A 12,310-nucleotide genomic window follows, 5' to 3' on the forward strand; every position below is an offset into this window, starting at 1 on the left:
AGACATTTCTTTTTCACATAAGGTCCTGGCTAAATAAATAAATTCATTTCTGAAAGATATAGGAGAGTTAGTTTTCCAATTTTTTGTCACAACCTTTCTTGCTACTGCAAATATTGACCAAAGAAGATGTGTTTGAGATCTGGGTACAATTTCTGGTATTGGTACTTTAAATAAAATGAGTGAACTTGAAATTTCACAATTATTATTCCATAAGGCCTTAAAGAAACATTCAAATTCCTTCCAAAATTGGGATAACATACTACATGCAACAATCATATGAAACCAGTCAGCTTCTGTAGCTTTACACCTCCAACATTTCATATCATTTGTTTTGTACATATTTGCAATTCTTTGAGGTGTATAATAACTTCTGTGGAGGAATTTCCACGTGTATATTTTCCAGTAAGGAGAAATTGTTTTTTGTACTGATTTTAGAAGTAATTTCTTGTTTTTAGTAGTAAATTCTCCATTATTTATTTTGGTGGAGTATTCCCAAAAAGAACCATTCATGGAATTATTATCAGATCTAATGACTTTATATATTAGGGGTATAAATGAGGTGCCTTTCAAAGAACCATTAATTATATTAATCAAAAGTTCTAGTGTTTTAGGTATGTTGTTTCCATGGGTTTGTAAGGAAAATATAGTTTTGTTATATATAAATTCTCTGCAGGTTTGTATGTCTAGCCAGTTGTTATTATGTAGGCTGTATCTAGTAATCAGATGGTTAGCTGAATAAATTCCATTAGTGGATAAGAATTGGTTCCAGTATATTAAGTCATTATTTTTAAGTTCAAGCATTTTAGTTTTATAAAAAGATATTAAACATTCATTAGTATAAGCAATAGGAAAAAGTAATATTAATAAGCTTTTAATTGACTGCTTAGATTGGGTGATTTTCATGAAATTTGCTATTATTAGACTGATAAAGGAGCAAGATTTTAACTTCTGCTTATCTTGTATGTATATTTTTAAAGACCAAATAAAGGTATTTTTGGTGTATTGTAGATAGAGGGTCAATTAACGTTCTATTATTGTTTAATATTTTTTTTCATGTAATAGTTTCCAATATGAATTATATGAGGGGGTTAACAATAAAAGGATTATATCAAAACAGAAGCATTTACATAATATTCAGTATTAGGAAAACTAATACTTCCTTCTTCCCAACTTGCCACATGTCTTTGTAAAGATATTCTGGGTTTTTGAGGATACCACAGAAATTTTAGTAAGTTATTACTAATTTTTTTAATATTTTCTTGGTTGGGGGAATGATTAAAGACCGACTTATATAAAGCATTTTAGGTAACACTATCATTTTAATTAGCATTAGTCTGTCCTCAAAAGTAAAATAAAGTTTGTTCCAATTATCTGTGAGATTAATAATTAGATTTGTTAAGATATTATAGTTTGTAGTAATTGTATTCTTAAGAGTGGAATTAATTTGAACACCCAGGTATTTAATTTGTGTATTGTCCCAGTTAAAGCATTTATAACTTTTCATTTTCATAGTCGTCTTTTTATTTATTAACAAAGTCTGGGTCTTGCTATGATTAAATTTTAGTCCAGATAAACCTTCAAATAAATCTAAAGTGTTAAGTAACTGATCTAAAGATGCATCAATGTATCCACTAGTTAGTAACAAATCATCCGCAAATAGCTGAATCTTTGGAAATATGTTACTATTTAAATTATAGCCTTTAATGTGAACATTATTTCTAATATAGTTGGCTAGTAGTTCTACAGCTAGAGTGAAATTAAAGGGGAAAGAGGGCAACCTTGTTTTGTTCCTTTTGTAAGTTTAAATTAGGTGGATAAGAAGGAGCCTATCTTTACAAAAGAAACAGTCTTCATAAAGGTTTCTAATTAATTTAAAAAAATTTAGGGAACATGTATAGTGTTGTAAAGCTTTAAATAGATAGGACCAGCTCAGTGAATCAATGGCTTTGTTTATGTCTAGACTCATTATTGTTAATTCATTTTTATTTTTGTTAGCTAAATCTATAAGAGTCAGAAGTCTTATATTATCTTGGACTTTTCTGTGTTTAATAAAACCCGTCTGATCTTCCTCTATCAGTCTAGGTATAATTGAATTGATTCTGTTTGATATTATGCTCATGAAAATCTATATTTAACAGTGAGATGGGCCTATAGGAGGAACATGAAGTAGGATCTTTATCAGGTTTAAGTATGGGAGAGATTAATGAATATCTCCATGATGGTGGGATATTATAAGTAGTTTTGATTTCACAAAATGTGTTTAATAGTATTTTTAAGGTATTACAGGAAGAATTTTATATATTTCAGGAATTAAACCATCTAACCCTGGTGCTTTATTAGTTTTTTAAGATGTTTATTTGATTTTTTAGTTCTGTAAATGTGAAAGGTCTATCAATTTTAGCAATATTCCTAGGGGATAAGGTCTTTAGAGTATTATCAGATAAGAATTTGTCTAGATTTATATTTTCATTTATTGGTTTGAGAGTATTTATATTCTCATAATGTTTTTTGAAACCTTGTAGTATGGGATTTAAATCTGTAGCTTTTATTTTTCTCATATTTTCAACATATGTAATTTCTTTTATGTGATTTCTTTCTTTCAAGTACTTTGAGCACACTGCAATTCTATGTAGACTTTTAGGATTGATAGGGTATGAACATAATTTAATTTTCTCTAGATTTATAGATATTTTGTGTTGCAATACATTTTGATATTTGTTTAATTTATTTATATTATCCAAAACTTTCTTATCATTTGGTGTTAGATTACCTTTTAAGTTATCTAATTCAGTTTGAATATCTTGTAGTCTTTTATCCCATTCCTTTCTTTTTTGCATATACCACATTTTAACTTTTCCATATAATACAACTTTAAGGGTGACCTATAGAATTGTATTTGATACTTCTACATTGTTATTTGTTTCTAAAAACTGATTAATTTCTGATAACATCCAATCTTGATAGCCTTTTATTTTCATAATATAAGCTGGTATTCTTTGGCAATGTATTAAGGGTTCAGTTTGAAAAGTTATACTAAGAGTAATGGCATTATGATCAGAAAGGGGACAAGATATTAATAATACATTATCTAGTTTTGATTGTAAAGAATTTGACACTAAGACTTTATCTATATTAGTTTGTGCCCCAAACCTATATGAGTAGTGAGAGAACTTTAGAAAAGAGGGAAGTTTTATATGGAATATGTCTTTTAAATGTCTTGTATTGATATAATTGTGTAGGTGTTTTGCTACAGGGGAGGTCTTGAAAGTTTTAGAACTTGTAGTTTCATCAGATGAAAGAATACAATTAAAATCCCCTGCGACTATCATTTCTCCTCTAGAATGTAAAGTTAGAATGTCTAAGTATTTCTTTACTGACTTTGTACCAATTCAAGGAATCCAGTAAGAGTTTATGAGTGTATAGTATTTCCTTTCAAGCTTAATTACTACTAAAGTTAACATACCCTCTTTGTCTATATATGAGTTTACAATTTCAGGAAGCCTTAAAATTTTTTTCCAAAGAATTAGTACACCTCTTCTTTTGTAATTAAATTGGGAACTAGTCAATATTTTATAGTCTTTTAGTGTTAGCTTATTTAAGTCTTGGGATATTAAATGTGTCTCCTGAAGAAATACTATATCTGCCTTATGCAAAGAAAGGTATTTATTAATGCTTGCTGTTTTAATATGGTTATTTAGCCCATTAACATTTAATGATAGACAAGTATACGTTAAGACAGTTTAAAATGTATACTAGTTCAAAATAGCTATAATGATTTCCTAGGGGGTTAACCTTGTAGGTTATAACAAAATTTGTTATGGAATGAGTTTCTGTAACAACTAAAGAAGGTAAAATAGTATTTACAATAACATCCTTCTTCATGGAACTTAGTGTTCCTGGCTTAATATGTGTTACATACAAGCCGCAGGTCTGCCAACACATATTCAATAACATTGGGTCACTGCAACTGCATGCTTCATTAATAACAAAAAAGAAGATAGGGTTATATATTGTAGAGTCTATATGAACTAACATTTTGATTAAGGTTAAATGTAAGTAATATATAATACCTTACTATTCTTACAATCAACCATTCAGAGAATGGTAACAACAAACTTTTAAATTTGCGTGTGCATAAACTATTAATTAAAGTATTTATTCTATTATAACCTTCATTTCCCCTCCCCAAAAAACAGAAGTTTGTTTGAATAAGCTAGGTCATATAAAATTTAAGAAAAAAGAAAATTTCAGTACATTACTACAAATGTTATATTTCATGGGGTGTCAAGTTGGAGAAACAGTATAAAAAAAAGAAAAGGAGTATGCAATAGTACATATAGTTTTTGACCTTCATCCACAATATTTTAACATTTAATATTTGATTAATCTCTATATTTTCTCATAATGTGTCTTGCCAGGTACTAACAAGACTTGGAGAGAAAAAAAAACCTCATCACATCATAAAGTTAACAAGTTATGGCAACAGTATAACACAGTATCCCTTAAAATTATTACAAAAACTAAGGGTGAAATGCTTTAGCATTGACGTTTTAACCAATACTTCTTTAGTATGTAATGCATTTGTGCACCATCTCTGCACATAACCAGTGTTCAAAAAAATGTATTGTATTAAGTGGCTATACTGCTTTTTTATTATATTTTTATTGGTACTCTTCCATTATCAGGACAACATCCCCAGTGAGCTGATGGAATATCTTGTATTACACCTTTTCAAGGTGTGTGTTTATAAGAGGGACAGTACCCTAACTTAATAATCCCAATTAAGTCATGACATTTTCAAAATGTTATGACACTATTTCTTGTAGGTAGTACATCTCTTTCTACAGCTGTTTGCCACTGCTGATGAATACTGCGAGTAGATTAGGTAGCCCATTGTTTACGAGTTATTGCGAGCAAGACCCCTTGATTCTAGCACAAGATTTAGTGGCAGTTCTGTTGCACAAAAAGGGGGAACTTCACAACTCATTTTTATTTTAGTGGAATGGCTTTCTTAGCAGTAAATGCAGCAAAAGGATAGTTTTACAGACCAAAGATTTATATATATATATATATATATATATATATATATATATATATATATATATATATATATATATATATATGTGTGTGTAGCGTTTTTATAGGAAGACAGAATCATTTTGTCTATTTCCTGATTATTCTGCATATATAGATTATACATACAAGTCACAAACAATGTTCAGTGCCTCACCAAAGTTCAGTCAGATGAAGTGAAATCGAAAATCCAAAAGTCACAAAAGACTGAACACTGCTGGAGTCAAACACCTTCTGTTTATTTAAAACACCAAACACATAAAAGATGAGCGCTTTCGGGCCTCTGCAGAGGCCCGAAAGTGCTCATCTTTTATGTGTTTGGTGTTTTAAATAAACAGAAGGTGTTTGACTCCAGCAGTGTTCAGTCTTTTGTGACTTTTGGATTATAGATTATACATACAACAGTGGCTGCTCAGTCATAACAAAGCTTTTAACTTCTTTATTGAACAATCAGCAGCAAAGTCAAGAAATAATGGCTTTAAAACCTTACTCTATCTGAATTCCTGTTAATACAACACGTGTTGTATTAACTTTCATTTTCTAAACAATAATAACTATGTATTTCTTGCGTTACTGCCTGAATGCAATGTAGTGCTTTACCAGGAAATGAAGCATTTTAGAAGGAACAGCACGACAGTATGTGGCAAAATCAGGAGGACCACTCTACAAATTAACAGCAGTGCAATCATTACGTTGGAACTGTTGCCCTGACAAAAAAAAAAGCACCTTCTTATTCAAGCAGCATTATACACCTTGTAAAACATATAGATAGTTATTTTTATTTGTCAGGTATATTGAAATAAAGCTCGTTTTATGTTTCGAGTTACTTTGCTGTTTTTCCAGCGTTCCGATTGGTCTGTTGGTCTCAAAGAGGAACTACAGGTACAGAGGTCAATTGTTCAGTTCCTGCTAGGTGTCTCAGTTATTTCTGTGAAGAAATGAAGCTCGTGGATGGATTACAAGGCTCGAGCTGCTTTCAAAAATTCTATTTCAAAGCCATTTAGGTAAGAAGGTGGGAATTATACTTAACATGTATCAAATGATTAAAAAAAAATGTTTGCAAAATCCTGCAAGTTTATTTGTGTTGCAAATCTAATGTACTGTAAAAAAAATGGCAGTTTAAACACATTTACTTCCATACTGTTTAAAAACAGGCATAAAATATAAGCTCTATCTTAAAGGTTATTTATAGCTAATATGTCATGCTTGCTTCACTAAATGAACACATCTCCAGTACTTCATTAAACAATATAAACAGAGCCTTTTAGGAGGCTCTATAGTTTTCATAAAATCAAGACATAAAATTCTATAACCACAATGCAAGTGAGACATTGCACTTGTGTAAATCTCAACATGTCACAGTAGCTATATCTTATGAACTTTTTTTTTGTGTGTTTACTTTTTAGGTATTAATAGAGAAAATAAATAAATAAAATAATAATATATACTTTATCCAAGATATAGTTTAATTCATGGAAGTTATTAAGAATAACTGCTAGGCATTTCTTAGGAACCTTGCAGTCTATGCTAAATGTAATGGATACATTTTAATTACTAAAGGTTGTTAAGAATAACAGCTAGGCATTTCTTAAGTACCTTGCAGCTTATACTAAATGTGCTGGATGAAGTTATGTTACTTCATATATCTAGATTATTGATTTAAAATAGCAATAGCGATATTAATGAAAATAAAAATCATATTTTACCTTGTTCATCTCTGTAGCAATCTGTGATATCAGAATGTTAGTTGACTATTCAAAAGAGCAAAAAAAGGCAAAAAGTACATTTTGTTCATTTGTCTTTGAGTTTCTTCTCGTCTTTCACAGTCCACTCAGACTTTGTTGCTACTTGTCTCTTTAATGTTGTAGTACCATTTGATCTTCTATAGTTACCAGAGTATTCTTCTTTATAAAAGTGTTTGCGTCTTCTAAAGTTTCGAAGGTTCATTTCCCCTGAGGAAGGTAAAGTCTAATTTCGGCAGGGTATGTTAATTGTGCCTTAATACCAGCCTGCTTGAGAGATTTGATGAGAGGAATGAAAGTTTTTCTTTTTGTAAAAACAGTAGTAGAATAGTCATCAAATCTGACTATCTGATCATTTATTTTTATAGGAGAGAGAGCCCAGCTGATTTTTAGATCAGATCTTTGTCCTGGCTAGACATTAGTTTTGCTATCATTGATCTAGGATATGTCTTCTTATTGTTTGATGGGATTGTAGTTAGTGATCTATGGGGCTCTTTCCAAGCCAAAAGAAAGAACCTCTGGTAAATTTAGTGTTTTAAGGAAGGATCCATGTTGTCAAAAAAATTAATCATATTGTCTCCTTCCATTCCTTCTGGTATACCATATACTTCCTGATGTTCTGGTATACCATATACTTCCTGATGTTATTTCTTCTGGTTCGGTTTCCTAAATCATCTACTTTATTGACGAGTTTGTTGTTTTGTAATAGGAGAGTTTCCATATTTTTCTCTGCGTCTATCAGTCTGCTGTCAATATCAAAGACAGATTCTTCTATTGCTGAAATTTGTATTTTCTGTTTTAGAATGTCACTTAGTATTTCAATTTGTTTATTGGAATCTTCTTTTATTTTATCCACTTTTGTATCTAGTTTGTCCATTTTTGTTATTAGGTCTTGGATATTTGTCAGAATGGAGTGTATCTCTTTCTTCAGAGAGCTGTCTTGCTGTGTAGATTTTAAAAGACTCTTTTCTTTAAGTGCAGTTTTCTTTTCCTTCTTCTTGTTAGTTTGACAGGAAAATCTGGAGATTCTTAGATGAAAAATACACCAAAAGAAAGCTTTCAAGTTCTACTTTATAGAACTATTAGTTTGAAATTATTTGTGGTGATTTTTAGTAATAAATCCTGTCAGGAAAATTGAAAAGCTGCAGAGCAGAGATTTTATGCTGCTATCAGACTTCCATCCAAGCCATGCCCCAACATGATAGTGCTCCAACAATACTGTTCACCAATAAATCCAGTGCACTTAAATACAGCAACATAAGGGCTCAGCTATTTGAGCATAATGCACTATATATTTCTGGAAAAACTTCTGAAGTCGTTGCTACTACTACTAATACACTGCAGACCAGTTTGACAATATCTGGAATACAATTCAAACATCTACCTCACCTAGATGATGCTGCTTTAAATGCTTCAATTTTCAAGAAAAAAAATTCTACACCCACTTCCAAGCTAGCACTGAGACCTCGGACCCAATTTATTTATTTACTGGCATTTGTTTTCCGGGAAAGTCTGACTGACCTGTGCCCCTGAGAGAAAAGCTCCATTATACAGTTATCATGGCAACCATGAGCATTGTTTCATAATTTACAGTCAGTTTTATTCATGAGTAACAGTTCAGTTATTCAGATATCCTTGACATCAGTTACAAAATTAACAGTTACATGGTTTGTATATAAATATTTTTAAATACAGGGCGGTATCTGCAGTGCAATATCATAAGTATGCATAGACTGTTAGGTTGTAAGTACTGTTACTATAAAGACGTGCTCAAAATCTAGGCCCTAGCAAGATAAGAGTTAGAGCACCCAAAGAAAGGAAGGAGGAGAAAAGTGCAAGGAAGACAAAGGAGATGACATGATGGAAGAGGGTATAGTTATGATAAAAGTTTTGTGCAGCAGAAAGCTATGGCACAAATTCATAGAGCTATATTAGTACCAGTTTAACCAGGGGTGGTGCAGGTGCACAGTCATTAATCTATCCGGTATTGCTTCAGTTGACATTTGAAGTCTTTCAAGTTGCAGACTGCTCTTAAGTGGACTGGGATGGTATTCCAGATATTAGCAATGCAGTGTGAATGCAAGGAGTATCCTGCATTGTTGTTAAGTTTAGTTATGGAGAGTAATGATTTGTCAGTGGAGCGTAGATGTCTTGTAGTACTGTAATGTTGAATGATGGAGTGAAAAGATGGGAATTTTTCTGGGTTGTGCAGCAGTTTGAAGTTAGTACAACAGAAAATTAACTAGATCATACCAGTTTAGTTCTTTTAGAGAGTGGAAGCAATGTGATGTATTGTTAGTTGGTTGTAAATCTGGTTACTTTACTGTAGCACTTTTCTAATTTGCCTTATTGAGAAAAGCAGAGATTGACAAGGATAGGAGAGGCATATGCTAGGGTGGAGAGTAAAAAGACGTGGCTATGTTTTGTCTAGCAGAGTCGCTAAGGTAGTGTTTTACTGTACAGAGGCAGCCTAGCTTTTGGTGTGTCTTCTTTATGGCTTGTTGAATGTCGAGATCAAATTTCAGTTGGTCATCTATAATCACACCTAGTAGCTTGATAAATATAGAGCTAAGATTAAGAATAAACCCACTTAATGGAACCCCAGTATCAACGAACTTTACAAAAAAAGAAAGACACCACTGACTGTAAAAGCAAGCTTAATACCTCATCAGCTAGAGAAGAGCTCAGAATAATCAGAAAAGAATTTTGAAAGAAAATCAAATCCTCCAAGAGCAAGTAATTGGTCGACAGACCACGATGCTTTGCCAGAGATGGCCTGCACCTGTCATCCCTGGGGTTCCAGATACTGGCTAAGGGTCTTGCCTCCCATAAAGTGCCTTTTTAGGCAAAGTTCAAATGATAAATTCACCACCATAACAAGAACAGGCAAGCAAAAACTGAGGGTAATGCTACTCAATGCTAGAAGTCTAAATTTCAAAATGCACTCACTCAAGGCACTCCTTAAAATGGAGAACATTGATATCTGTGCAGTGACTGAGACCTGCTTCAAGGCTCTAGAGAGCACTCCTGCATTACCAGGCTATAACTCATACCACACTTTAAGGCCATCTAACCTGGACCAGAACACCAAAGGCAGAGGTGTGTCCATATTCATTAAAGATATCCACACTTCCAGGCTAGTTGCACAGCATAATGCATCCAAGCTTATCCAAGTGCAACTAACTCTGGGCAAAAAATGCAATCCAAATTGCAGCTTGCTACAGATCCCCACCATGCCCCAGGATTCCCAATCCTCTTTTCTTGATATATTGGGAGATATTAGGGTTCAACCAAACACCCTAACAATGGGCGATTTCAACTACCCCACCATTAACTGGGAAAACTAATCATGTACCAACTCCTTCGCTCAACACTTTCTGCAATTCATAAATTCCAATGCCCTGGATCAACTTATCCATACCCCCACCAGGGGCAACAATATCCTAGACCTACTCATTTCCAACATGAGTAACCAGTGTTCCACACCTGAAGTCAACTCCTCGTTGGTCAGATCCGGCCATAAGCTAATAACCCTAGATATCCGCATCGTGCCCCCACCCACCATTAAGGAAACCATGGTAAAAAATTTCTCCAAAGCCAACTTCATGCTTCTTAAGACAGAAGTGGCGAACATCAAGACACCCATGCAGATGGACAATACAGTTACGACTGCTGAATCCTACACAAATGCACTCTATAAGCACTTACATGAGTGCATGGATTGTGCTATCCCAAACAGAACCAAGACACTATCCTCCAAAAAAGGAAGCTAATCTGGTGGTCCCCTGCCATAAACAAACTCTACAACAGAAGGAAGAAACTGTTGCAAAAGAGAGTAAAATCTCATGAGTGGAGGAGCTCCCTGGTTAGCCTCAGTAAGAAGCCGAGATCCCTTATAAGACCCTCCAAAGCTACTTACGAAAACAAAAATCGCCACTGATTCTAAGGGCAACCACAAAGCATTCTATAGCTATGTCAAGAATCTCAATGGCAACACCCAGATCTGCTCTGAGTTACAGCACAACAGCACGAAAATTACAGAACCAACCGATATTGCCAACATCCTGGCAGATAGGTTCAGTGCTAACTTTACACCCCTCTCACCTCCTAAAGGGCCCATATCTATACAGGAAGAATACAGAGTCCCTGTAATCACATCTATGCAGCTAAAAGCTGCACTCTCTAAAACCAAAAACACAGCATCCATGGGACCAGACAACATCACAGGCTGCGTTTTACACAAACTTCAGAACGAACTGGCTCCCCACCTAAGCACCATGTTCAAGCACAGTCTCACATCAGGCTTTGTGCCCAGTGAATGGCGCACAGCAACAGTTATCCCACTCCACAAAGGCGGAGCCACCGCTGATCCTGGGAACTATCGCCCTATTAGCCTGACGAGCCTGTTCTGCAAGGCCATGGAATGTATCATCATGGAACTCATAAACAAAGACATTGGTAACCTCCAAACTCTGGACTCCACCCAGTTTGGGTTTGTGAAAGGCAGATCATGCCTTCTGAACCTGATCGATTTCTTTGAGGCAGTCACCAAAACCACAGATGAGGGTAAGGTGGTTCACACAGCCTATCTTGACCTCGCCAAGGCTTTTGATACCATCCCCCATTCTGGAATTATAGCTACTCACTAAACTAGGTATAAATCCCTATGTCACAAGATGGGTTGCCAACTGGCTCAGTGACAGAACCCACACTGTAAAAGTTGCAGACTCCAAATCTGACTTCAAACCAGTGACAAGTGGAGTACCACAGGATTTAGTCATGGGACCTCTCCTCTTTGGTATCTACTTCTCTGAAGTACAGGCTAACACAGAAGGCCTCTGGCTAAAGAAGTTCGCAGATGACTGCAAACTAGGAGCCATAGTCGAGTTCCCAAATGATGTGGACATCCTACAGAAGGGCCTCACTGAGACAGATGCCTGGTGTCAGAGGCATGGCCTCAAGCTTAATGCCAAAAAGTGCATTGTCAACCCCTTTGGTAAAAACTTTGTACCCATTAACTACCACATAAATAGCAGTCTACTTAATGCTGAATGTGTGATAAGAGACCTTGGGACCCAGGTGGACAGACGTCACTCCTTTGATAATCACATCGCCACAGTAGTCAGGAAATCCTTCTATGTGGCACACCTCATCACAAAAGAGTTCTCATCCAGGAAAAAAAAAAAAAGAGAGGCCATTGTTTCCCTCTACTTGGCACTCATTAGACCCATTATAAAGTACAACCCCCCCTTTTGGAATGTACCTCACAAGACATCTGCAGCAGCTGGAAAGGCCACAGAAGTACCTCACAAAGAGGATTACTGGCCTCAAACAGATGCCCTACACTGACCGTCTAAAAAACTCCAGCTTTACTCTGTAGCATATTGCCTACTCCGAGGAGATCTTTGCCTAACATATAAAGCTATGTTAAACCCAGAGCTGTATGACATGCTACACCTAAAAAATCCCAATCCCTCTCAGCTACACACTCTAGG

General features: G+C 34.6%; 1 protein-coding gene across 1 annotated transcript in view; it reads right to left on the minus strand.

Annotated features, from left to right (window-relative positions):
- EFCAB10 (EF-hand calcium binding domain 10) overlaps positions 1-12,310 on the minus strand; it is a 123,168-nt gene that overhangs the window by 67,390 nt on the left and 43,468 nt on the right. The window lies entirely within an intron of this gene.

Source organism: Protopterus annectens, chromosome 11.part0 (assembly GCF_019279795.1).
Source record: "Protopterus annectens isolate FY-2018-M chromosome 11.part0, PAN1.0, whole genome shotgun sequence".
Lineage (NCBI taxonomy): Eukaryota > Metazoa > Chordata > Ceratodontiformes > Protopteridae > Protopterus > Protopterus annectens.